The sequence below is a fragment of the Protopterus annectens genome, chromosome 15.part0, assembly GCF_019279795.1.
Source record: "Protopterus annectens isolate FY-2018-M chromosome 15.part0, PAN1.0, whole genome shotgun sequence".
Classification (NCBI taxonomy): Eukaryota; Metazoa; Chordata; order Ceratodontiformes; family Protopteridae; genus Protopterus; species Protopterus annectens.
In genome coordinates this window covers 421690468-421703161 of record NC_056749.1, presented here as the reverse complement: position 1 = coordinate 421703161, position 12694 = coordinate 421690468, and positions in this window count along the sequence as shown.

Genomic DNA, 12694 nt, shown 5'->3' with positions numbered 1-12694 from the left:
GTTCTCCATTCTGACTTTATTTAACAACAAATGATCCTTGTTCCATATGACTTTCTTTTATTGCCTTTTTATTCTGTTCCCATAATTGAGTTTTCTTCTAAATGACTATAAAGTCTGTCGGCATCAATTCTAGTGTATAGTTTACACATCATCGGAAGGCACGTTATTGGTCTATAGTTTTTAGGACAGCTTGCAGGTTCGCTCTTAAGTATGAGTATTGTTTTTCTTGTTGTTAGCCAGGCTGGTGTCTGTTCAGGGTGTGCATACATATTTTATTTATTATTTATAACTGGGAAAGTCCAACTGGGCCTAAAATAGTCCATTTTCAGTGGAAGCCTGGGGAGAAACGCTCCACAGAGTACAATGTTGTAACAGTACAATATTCATATAAGATACAGAATGTGTAAGAGAATAATATCCATATAAGATACATAATGTGAAATAATATGAGAAACATAAAGTAGAAAAAAGGAAAAAAATACAAAATTAGTTTAAATAGGTAGTACAATAGTAGACATATGAGACAATAGATCAAATGTTCTAGGGTTATAGAAAACTGTTGCCTGAGGAGATCAAAAAAGAAGCAAACAATGGGAGGATGAGAAGATGAAGTATTAGGGAGGGAGTAAGTTAAGAGGGAAATAAGGAGGGGAGGGAGTGAAGATAAGAGGGGAAAGAGAATCTGCCTGTTTAGTGATGCTAACCAGGATTAGTACAGGAGCAAAGTCTTATTAAGATGTTCCCTCAACAATTGTTTGAATTTGGTAGTGTTACTGATGTTGAGTGTATTTTGAAGTATGTCATTCTAAGCTTTGGTTAGTTTGTATGAATATAGTGAATCCCTGTGGCAATTATTTGACTTTGTGACCTTCAGAAACAATTTATTAGTCAACCTTAATGTTCTACTGCTGGAGTAGGGCTGTACTAGGTTGCTAATGGATGGACAGTTGTCTGGGTGATACATGGTAGAATGGGTTAGAACTAGCTGATTAAAGGTTAGAAGGTTAGAAAGCTCCAACCAGTTAATTTGGTGTAGTACTTTGCAGTGATGGATTCTTGCAGGTTGCTTGGCAGCAAATCTGGCTACTTTATAATAGCAGGACTCTAATTAGCTTACGTCCCATTTTCTTAAGTTAGTGAAAATGTCTGAGGCATATAAGTGGGTGGATAGAAGATGAGTTCTACAGATGGCATGTCTGGTGGAGTCAGTTAGAAAGAGCTTTATTCTAAATAGGAACCTAACTAGAAATGAATTTTTTTGATAACAAGGCCTAAGTATTTATAAAATTTAAGATCCTTGTCAGTGGTGAACCCTAGTAGCTTTGTATGGTCTATCGGTTTGATGGTGTTACTGTTGGATGAATTGATGGTGAATGTGGTAGGGTCGATGGTCTTTTTGGTACTGGAAAAGAGCATTAGTTTTGTTTTTGAAGGGATAAGAATCAGTTGTGAGTGGAAAGGTATTTGTCAATGTCCAGAAAGGAATATTGGGTGGATCAGAGCCTATGAGGAAGGAGTCATCGGCATATTGAACAATTGTAGCATATTGAGTGGCTGTACTGAGTTTGTGAATATGGCAAAGAGGAGAGGACCAAGAATGGACCCTTGAGGTACACAGACAAAGACAGGTAAAGGAGGTGATAGTTCATTTTGCCATTTTACTCTTGTTGAAGGCTGGTTACATAACTATTGAACCATGTGAGGGTTGAAAGACAGAGGTTAAGGGACGCTAGCTTGTTAATGAGTTTTTGGTGAGAAACTGTATCAAAGGCCTTAGATAGGTCAAGGAATATACAGGAGTGAGTAAACTGTTGTTTCTGTGTTGGTTGACTGTGTTAATGTAACTAATTATGGCTGTTGTTGTATTGTGCTTAGGATAGAAACCATTTTGGGGGATTTAATGTTTTTAGGAGATGGTTAACTAGTTGGGTATAAATACATTTTTCAGTATTTTTACTATGGGGGAGAGGATGGCAATGGGTCTATAATTACAAAAATCTGTAGAAGAGCCGCCTTTATGTAGAGGGATTACATGGGACACTTTCCATAGTGTAGGCCCATATTGTTCAGTGATGGACCAATTTATAAGGAGGGATATGGGGTAAGCAATTACACATGCAGCGAGTGTGAGGTATTTGTTAGGCAGTTGGTCAGCAGCAGGGGATGAGTGTTTACATTTGGACAGGAGTTTTTTTATGGGGTAAGTTCGTATGGGCTGAATGTGGAAGGAATCAGGGTTTGTTTCTAATTTTGTGGGTACTGATGGATGAGAATTGATATAATTTTTTTATAGTGATAGTACAGAGTTAATGAAATGGTTATTAAACTGAGTGGCTGTGTTGCTAGAGGAGTCTGTTTTTGTTGGCCTAGGGGTAGTAGCTTGACCTGGTTTGAGCAGTTGGTTTACGGCTCCCCAGAGTTTTTGGGATTATATTGGTGCCTGTTTTGGATTATTTTATATTGCTGTATTTTGTCATGTTTGATTTGTTTTGTTTTTTCTAGATTGCAAAGTTGCTGGTAGTTTTGAAAGCTAGTTGTTTTTTTAAGACCTGGTTGTTGTGCCATGCTTTATCTCTCTGCTTGAGGAGACTGTTTGTGTCAGGAGAAAGCCACGGAATGTGCTTTGCTTTCATGCAAGTTCTCCTGAGTGGGCTAGGCTATTTAGAATGGTGAGAATTCTGTCTTTGAATTACTGAACTGCTAGATCAAAGTGGAGATGTTTTAGGGGGAACCAGTTTACTTGTTGGAGTAGATTGATGAAAGTTTCATGAGAAAAGTTAGTTTTGTTATGGATTAGTTTGTATGTGGTGTCTCTGAAGGAACAAGATCATTCTTTTAGTAGATGGATTGGTAGGTGATCGTGATCATTCAAGCTGTCTGGAAGACAGCCTGAGCTATAAGAGTTTGGGCTAGTATTAGTAAGGCCCCAGTCTAGGATAGATTGTTTATTACTGTGTTTGATGACCCTGGTTGGATTATGAATTAAATGGGTGAAGCCATGAAGATTAATATAGGTAGAGGGGTTGTTAGTGCAGAATGTAGCCAAGTCAAGTTTAAAGTCTCCCATTATAATTGTTTCTTGTCTTAGTTTTGAAGAACACCAGTTTAGGAGTTCATCAATTGTAGATGGGTTATTCCTTAGGAGAAGGTAGATGCTATAATTATAATATGGGTCTATATTAGTTCACCGAAATTTATTTTCAGCGAACACCTAATCATCGACCCCTATTCAGCAAAAATGACTTTTGTGATTCACTCAATATTCCAAGGGCAAAGAAGTAGTTGGCCAACTACACAACTTTGACCTTTTCTCCTCTGTAGTGCAATGTTGGAGTTGGTATATATATATATATATATATATATATATATATATATATATATATATATATATATATATAGTTTTAAGGGGGTGTGGAGACAAAGCCTCCACTTAGGTGGGTTTCAGTTAGTTAGATGTGGGTCCATTGTGCTGCGAGGAAAGTATTTAATTGCCCTTGGTCAATTCAGCAAATCGTGGAAGCGATTTTTTGCTGAAATGGGAGTAGATGATTAGGTGCTCGCTGAAAATTAATTTCATCAAAATAATATAGACCCAATAATATACTACTCATGGCTAAATCTTCATGTAAAGATGTTAAGAAGATAATGCCTTTAACCACAAGTTAGGTACTGCATCTGGGCATGGGGTTTTCCAATTAAGAGCTTTTTGTTTTTTTCCAACAAAATCTTTATTAAATTTTCACATATGACATACGTAGGTAATCGTACATTTATATACATGAAAAACAAAAAACATGATACCACTTTAGTTGCAAACAGTATACATCACAGACACCATTGAAACAACTGTAGTTGCAAACATTATACATCACTTATAATCTATCCAGTCATTGTCACTTAAGCATTATATGGCTCATTCAAATTCTGCCTATTAAACCTCATTCCTGCTCTGCATGTATTGTTCCCACAATTCCCATTTTTTTGTCTGTAGCTAGCTCCCTCCCTTTTCTAAAGATCCCAGTTTTAGTTGTTTTATCTCTGTCACTATATTCACTACTTCTAGTAAACTTGGTCTAGACTTTGATTTCCATTTTCTAGTAATTGCTTTTGGTTTTTCTTAACTTGGTTTCAATCTCTCTTTAGGGATTACAGCCACTACAGCTTTTCACCAAGATGTTGATGCCATCCCTCTTTAAAATACAGTTAAACACTTGCAAATCTTTTTCACTTTCTTCCCTCCAAACTTCCAAACCTCCACTTAATCATCTTGAGAATAATCTTGCCTGTATGTGAGGTCAGAGCAACTCTGCAATAATTTCCACAATTAGTCTTTCTTCTAGGGTGGCATAAACAATTTCACATCAGTTGGCAACCATGTTCTCTTCTAAATTTCCTGGCACAGCATTGAAGCATTGTAACAGGTGCATCTGAGAGCTGCATGCTTCAATGGGGATGACATCAAAGCATGATACTTTTTTCTCTGGTAAAAGTTTTAATGTGCTGCTACATCTTTCATCACTGATGGTTTCTCATCATAAGATACAGTGTGAAATACATTATTATGTATTGTTGATCTATTTGATCATTACATTATAATGACTGTACTAGTTCTACCTTTTCTTAATCTTTTTTAATTTTATCAGCGTCGTTTAACATAGATCCTGGAGTGTCTCTTGAAATTCCAATTTGAGGTTGGAATATTCTATGTAATTCTTACAGATTTGTAAAAATCAGTCTTATTCTTCCTTTAGCATTTTCTGAGTTTGTCTCCTTGCATATGTGGTACTTATTTGTCTTATTTTAAAGTTAGTTGGAGATTCTTGCCAAATTCCACAACTGCCTTTCTTTCTCCTCTGGCTTTAGCTTCAGTAAGTTTATACATTTTGATATAAAAAAAAATAATAAAACAAGGAGCAGGCTGTTAAAAAAATAGATCTGATCTCACTATAAGTATGGGATCTGTAAAGAGTAAGTGAAGTTACTAGTGCAAAGTTAAAATAATTAAGTGAGGAAAAGGGATGTGTGCAAAATAAAATGTGAGAAAAGTCAAACATGAGAAAAAAACTGAGGATGTACTGCAAAAGTAATGAATATAAAAACAGCCATGTAAAAACATACTGTGAAAAACAATGAAAAGTTTGTACAGGTGGAACTATAAACTTGGCAGGAAAAGTTATCTTGCTTTTAATAAATTATGCAGAATCTATGACAGAAAAGGACATTTTTCTAAGATGTATAAAAAGAAAAAAATGTGTGTTCAAAAACTACATATTGAACAGGAACGTGAAAATGAGCTACCTGAGCCTGCTGCAGAAGTGAAATGACATGATGAACTGAAATCTACAAATACATCATAATCACTGAAATCAGTGCAAGTCAGACTGTTTCCAAGAAATCCTGAGACTTGAAAAGAGAAATATTCACTGGGAATCAGAAAGAATTCTGCCATGGTGGTAAGCATACCTCCTGACCTCTTAGAGCAAAAAATCTGGACAAAGCCATAAATAAAGGGGGGACAAAGGCTAAAAATATGGACACTTTTTAAATATTACTCTTACAAAATTAGAAAATTAATACAATAACAGATTTTGCATTAGCATAAATTTTCTGAGGGGTATGAAGCTTGAAACTCAAATGTCTGTCATTATTTTCTGACTTCAACCCTCAATGATTTAACAACAATGTGTCAGAAACCCACAATTTTATGAGAAAAAGACCAAAAATATGAGGCAAAAATGTGGATGTATGTGAAAATTTGTAGAGTTGAGAGGTATGGGGAAAGAGCTGTGGCCCAGAGGGGCTGTTTCTGCAATTCAGAGACACATTAGCTGCAACGAGGAAAGATCTCATTATTGGCTAATATGCATGTGTCTGAATCTCATGGTATTATTTCTAGGTAAAATGTATCATTCCCAAGCATCATGTTGACACAGACACGACCCACCCCCACATTCATTCTCTCTCACTCACACAGACACACACACATTCATATTGTCATTCCTCTTACCTGTGCCTTAGTTTACAAAGCATCTCTGATGTAGCCTCTTATTAGTTGCCTTCCCTTCATACATCACGGATTATTACAGCTGGTCAATAATGCCAGACATTTCCGTCTTCTTAATGTTACAAAATGGCATCATGGTACAAGACCTGTTTCTCTATTAACAATTTAAGTGCCGTTAGGGTAATATTTAAAAGAGTGTTCCTGCTTTTCAGTGTTCCTTCTGCCCATATGTCTTTCATTCTTCAGAACTGTTGTCCTATTAACGTTTCATTGCCTTCAGTTTATACAGAATTTTTCCTGGTATCTAATGTATCTCCCTCAATATAGCAGTATTTGCCTGTCTACAGGATTATAGAGGTATGACTCCCCTCCCAACCAAACAAACTTGCACTCAGAAGTGGGCACAAACACACACACACACACACACACACACACACACACACACACACACACACACACACACACACACACACACACACACACATTCATCTATCCACCCACAAACACACACATTCATCTATCCACCCACAAACACACAACCCCTATCACTCAATCGCACACATGGGAATACACTCATAGCCTCCCTACAGTACCCACCAGACACACACAGTTAACTCCCCAGCACTTAATTACTGGTAGTATGTATGTATGTATTTATTTGCTTATTTACTGCATTTGATTACTAGGAATGTCTGACTGGGCAATAAAATCCCTTTTCAGTGGAGGGCTGGGAAGAAAAACAACACCTGACAAAAACAAACACATAACATACATTCAGTATACAGGATAGCAAGTATCTCTGCTAAGACAAAAGCAGTAAAATACAATTAACATTTATATGCAGTGTACAGGGTTGCAATCAAACTGCAATCTACAGTATAAAGAGTTTCACTTTAATTACATTATACCAATAACAGTGATGGATCTATGTGTACAAAATTTACTTAGATTCATGAAAGAAGAGCAATAAAATCATACAAACAATATATAGGGTAGCATTCATGTTGCAAAATACAGAGTTACTTTTCATTACAACAGTTAACAGTGGTGGAGTTATATGTGGGTGAATGCAAACCTTTGGTTGAGGGCAGGCTAGCTTACACAGCCAAGCAATTGTCTGACTCATTTGACTGTGTAAATGCCTTACCGCATGCATTCTGTGGACTTTTCCACCAGAATGCATAACTAGTATTTGCAGTAGGCCACAGTGACAGCCCACTGTGGTGCTGTGCCTTGCTGAGTAAACCACTCGGTATATCTTCATAAGTTCGATGGCCACATCTTCGACACTGCTGCTGCAAACTGCAAACCACAAAATTCAAAAACTGTGAAAACTGAAGTACCAAATTACAAAACCTCACCCCCTTTTTGACCCATGGTAGCACTCGTTTTGGCAATGGAGCGATCAGGAATGTTGAATTTCAATATTTTTATGACTTGTAGGGAAGTCAGCGTAACGGAATTCGGCTAAACGGTTCATGGATACTCACATTCGGAAATGTGCCTTCGCAGATATGAAGGTATACCAAACCACTGTGGTAGGGCTGTCTCTGAATCAGAAATAGTTACCATCAGTGGTAAAAAGGGCATCCCACTAGCGGCACCCTTTCTGAATCACAGTCACTTAATTTAAAGTAGACAAAGGTATAAAGTGTAACATTTTCTCAGAATATACTGTGGTGCTGCGGTAGCGTTGTCGCCTCACAGTAAGACGTCCTGTTCGATTCTCAGCCAGAGCGTCTTCTGTGTGGAGAACTGCGTGAATGGGCATACCTTCATTGAAGGTTGTGCATCAGGGCCGGCAACTCGGCACATAAAAATCTACTGCCAATCATTAGCAGACCGGAGTTCCGCTGTGGCGACCCCTAACCAGGAAAAGCCGAAAGACTCAACAACAACAACAACAACATGCTTGTAAAGCACAGGGATACAGAAACAGGAAAAAAAAAAAGCTGGGTACACATTGCTATTATACCCTTTCTACCGGGTGGAGCCATTAAGTTACAAAATGCAGCCATGTAAAGCTAAAAAAGAAATTGCAGATTCTTTTTTCAAATCATAGTGCATAAGTAAATTTGTCTTGTGAAAAGTAAGGAATGGTAAACAATTCATAGTGTAAAAGGTAAAATGCATATGTACATAATCAATCAAGTAGTCATAGAGACATTTCAGATACCATTCACAGCTATAGCACTTATCCTGACAGACTATGCTAATTAATTTACAAACTTGGAAGTCTGCAAGGAAAGTATCATATACTAATATAACCTAACATTATGCTATTAATACTTGTTCCAAGAAAAGAGTCATTAAGCGGTAGGCAGAAATAAAAGAATGTATAAACAGTATCGTCACTGTTGTAATGAAAGCACAATTTACGTTTTTATTAATCCATAAGATGTGAACAAAATGGTTTAAAGAGAGATTTTTCTATTGTCATGGTTCAAAAAGCAGCCTCAATAATGTCAAGTGCTAAATTATTTACAGAACTAGATGCAAACGAGGCTTCTAGCATATAAGGTTAGATAAGAAAAGCTCAAACTGTGTCAATTTAACACACCATTAGAAAGGCACAGATGTTTTAAGCATTTGGTATTTCATCATAGATTCATAGATGATTATTAGGCTAATGGGCCTAGAGCCCTTACAAGCCTAGCCATATTTATCCCCGAGTAGCCCCAATTGTTGGTGGTTATGTGAGCGAAGTTCACAGAGATAAGACTCTATGGTACTTAATTCCGACTGCCTTTTTCCATGAGTGGTGCCATTCTCATTGTGAATTTGTGGTCACCCATCCATTGATTTCGCTTGTGTCTGAAGAGGGTCAGGAAGGAGATCTGTTTCAAGTGAATTGTGAGCTTGTCCCAGAGAAGTGGCAGTCTCTGGGAGATGTATCTCTCTCCAGCATGATCTGTTCATGTCACAGGCTAGGTTAAGATCCCTGGAGCAAGTGACCATTATGCAATTTGATTTGTGAATGTGTAGTATTTCCAATAGAGCAGAGTCTGAGACTGGTAAGCCAGGCACAGATCACCTCTTAACAGCCTGTAGGAGACACAGTACAGTGTCAGGGCTTTCAGTCTTTCTGCATAGGTCTTGTTTTGTATGCCCTCCATTTTCTTAGTGAGAAACCTCTGGGGTCTCTCCAGCTGTTGTAGGTGTCTGGTTAGGTACATGCAAAATGGAGCATTGTACTTAGTTATTGGTCTGATGAGGGGCGACTATAATGGAATTATAACATCCTTAGATCTAGATGCAATGCCTTTACTTATGAGATGTGCCACATAGAAGGCTTTCATTACCTCTGTGGAAACTTGACGTTTGAAGTTCAAATTGCTATCAACCTGTGTACCCAGATCATGTACCACTGGGTCTATACTTGGGGGTGCTGTCTTACACCATCACTTAGCAGGAGGTAATTAGCAGAGAAGTCAGCTTTCCCATAGGGAATAATAATGCATTTTTTTGTGTGTTTAGCTTTAATCAGTGGCTTTCACACCAATCATTTATCTGCATTAACCCTTTCTGCAGTATGTTAACATCATTGGAGGACTCAATAATTACACCCAATTTGCAATCATCAGAGAACTTGGTCAGCCACAGGCTGTCCATGTTTGCCTGGACTTCTGAGAAATAAATTCCAACTGGTGACTGATCTGCTAGAGGTGAAGTCACCTGCTTTGACAGTATGTGTCCTGTTGGTGGGCCAATTGTCTACTCATCTTCTGACGTAAAGGTTAATTCCCACTTGGGAGAGTTTATCCATAATACTGAGGTGGGGGACTGTGTAAAATGCCTTGGCTAGATCAAGGTAGTTGTATGCATTGTCTTTCCCTCATCCAGGCTTTGGTGACTTTCTTGAAGAAGTCAACCAGGTTTAACAAGCATGATCTACTCTTACCGAATCTTAACTGGGTTGGGTCTTTTATTTGGAGATTACCTATGTCCTTATTGATAAGGATGAATAATGATTCTCTTCATGGCTTTGCAGATGAGGCTAGCTAGGTTTATGGGTCTATAATTCCCATGGCTGGTTAATGCTCCTTTGTGCAGAAGGATTGCTGTTGCTGTCCTCCATTCCATCAGAACATAGCCAGTTCACAGGCTGTGGTTAAACAGGGATCCAAGTGGGTCTGCTGGGTCATGTTTTAAATTGTTTAAAAGGCAACCTGGGTTGTTATCTCGTCCTGTTGAAGCGTGTTTTTGGCCTTGGAGAGTGCAGAGATTACCTTTTCTCTTGGGATAATATGCTGAGGAATGGTTGCAGCTATACTTTGGAGAATGACTGGTGGGAACAGGGGAGGTGAAGTTTATGCCAAATCTGTCAGCTAGTAGGTTAGCTATTTCCTTCAGTAAACTATGGATGGTGCCATCCACTACCAGTTCAGCACCTAGTTGGGCATGCCTTTTCAAATTTCAGACATAGTTAAATAATGTCTTGTGATTATCCTTAGCTAGAGATGCTATTTTTTTGTTTCATAATTAGCTTTGGAGGACTTGACAAGATTTCTAATTTCTTTGTTTAAGCTGTAGAGGAAATTCTTTCTCTGCCAAGGAAATTCTTTCTCTGCTGAGCCAGTTCCATCAGTTTATTCCTCTTGTTGTATAGCCTTATACTAGGGGTCCATCGGGGTGGTTTGTTTTTCTGGCAGGACCTGGTTTTAATCCAATCAGGTACAGCCAAATCTACAGAACTGCTTAAGTGGTTATACAGGGCATTGGTGTATATGTCTGCATAGGAGTCCATGTTATCTGTGATTGAGGGGGTTTTGAAACTTCTTATACCATCACTTAGTAGGAGGTAATTTGTTTTGGAAAAATATTTAAGCTTTTTGGAGCTTGATGGGGCACCTGGCCTTATAATTACATAGAATGAGACTGAGTCATAGTCAGATCTTACCAGGGAGGACATCACATGGGGGAGAGTGCAGTGCTCCCCAATGTTGGTAAGTACTATGTGCAGGAGATTTGAGGCCCTTTTGGGAGTGCTGACTAGCTGTTCCAGAGCATTTGCATTGACAAAGTCCAAGAACTTCTGGCCCATTATGTATGTGGTTGTATATGTTTCCCAGTCAAGGGAAAGATAGTTAAACTCACACATGACCAAGGTATTTGGCTGTATGGCAAGTGACTCCAGTAAGTCTGGGTATGTGGTATGCTTTTCCTGGTTCATGGTGGGGGGACCTGTATCTAGAAATGATTGATAAGGTGTTTTGCCTGCAGCTAATTGGACATGGAGCAGCTCAAGAGAGTCATACAGTTTGACCAGTCTCGAAGTGTACTTATCCATTATGAAGATGAATGCACCTCCTCTGGTACTTTCATGCTCTGTTTGTGGTCTGAATGTATGGAAGGTGTTGTAGCCCTGCACAGCTGGGGTGCATTCCATGGCATTGAACCATGTCAAAGTGATTGCACAGACATCAGCATCTTCCAGAGTGAGGAGTGCTTCCAGGGAGTGCAGTTTTCTGTTTAGAATCCAAGCATTAAGCAGAAGAACCTTGAGTTTATCTAGACTGGATTTTGTTATGTTGGGAGGTTGGTTGGTCTGACACTGCCATAAAAGACACAATGGGGTGGCTAATGCCTTTGCCAGTATCTAAAAGTTTAGAAGAGACAGGTGCAGACCATCTCTGGCAAAGCAGCTTGGCCTGTCGGCCATGTCTTCCCAGGCTTATAGATATTGCATCCCCCTGGAGTGACACCAAAAGCTAAGCCAATTGTTAAGTCAATTATTTTCTGTTTGTATTGTGGTATTATCCTTGGTGAATGTAGTATGCTGCTTAGGGCTAGGCTCATACCTGCCTGGGACACATAATCTGAGAGCTCAGTCATGTCTCTCTTCATATAGCCCAGAGAGGTATGTCTCAAGTCATTCACCCAAACATGGATTATGACGGAGTCATACTGGTACTTGCTGATGAGTGACTTGAGTGCTTGAGTGACTCGACAGATCCTGGCACCTGACAGGTAGCTAACTGTAACCCTCTCATTATCCATCCTTGTGAGGGGGACATCCATGTGTCTTACTATGGAGTCAACTATGATCAATACATTAGGTTTTGAGGTGCTACCCCTTATGGGCTTAATTCTTGAGACACTGGTATGTGTGTGTGTTATTATGTATTGTAGTTGTTTTTTGCATTGCTGTGTTTCCAAGTGGTTTCTGTTTGGAGATCTCTGATCTTTTTGTAAGCTTCTAATGATTACCTCCACATATGTGGGTTTATGTGTTGTGTCCTTATTTCGTACAGGAGGTGTGTGTGCTGACAGCCTGTTTAATGTTCGATTTATCCTTATGTGGCAGTATTGTCTCTAATTACATCTCTCACATAGAACATTTGTTTATTTCAAGAGTAAGTGGTTGTCAGTATACATGGGACAATTACTCCATTGCCTGAGGATGCCCATGTCAATCAAACTGACTGGAGAGACAATGGGATACTGTCCATCCATTATAGAAGTTCTTACAGTATGTTCTGTTGGGGAAAGTAGTGGGCTAATTTGACTGGATTTTGATGGTAGTTCCAAGGCTACCAAAGGGACTTATACTTGTGTAGGCTAAGGATGATCAATACAGTAACACTGATCTGATCAGTGTGCAAGTGAGTTGCTCCTAGTGCAGCAGAGAAGCTTGGGAGGGTTTCTCTAATGGCTGACTTGGGAAAAATCTGTGCTTCAGGGCTTTTG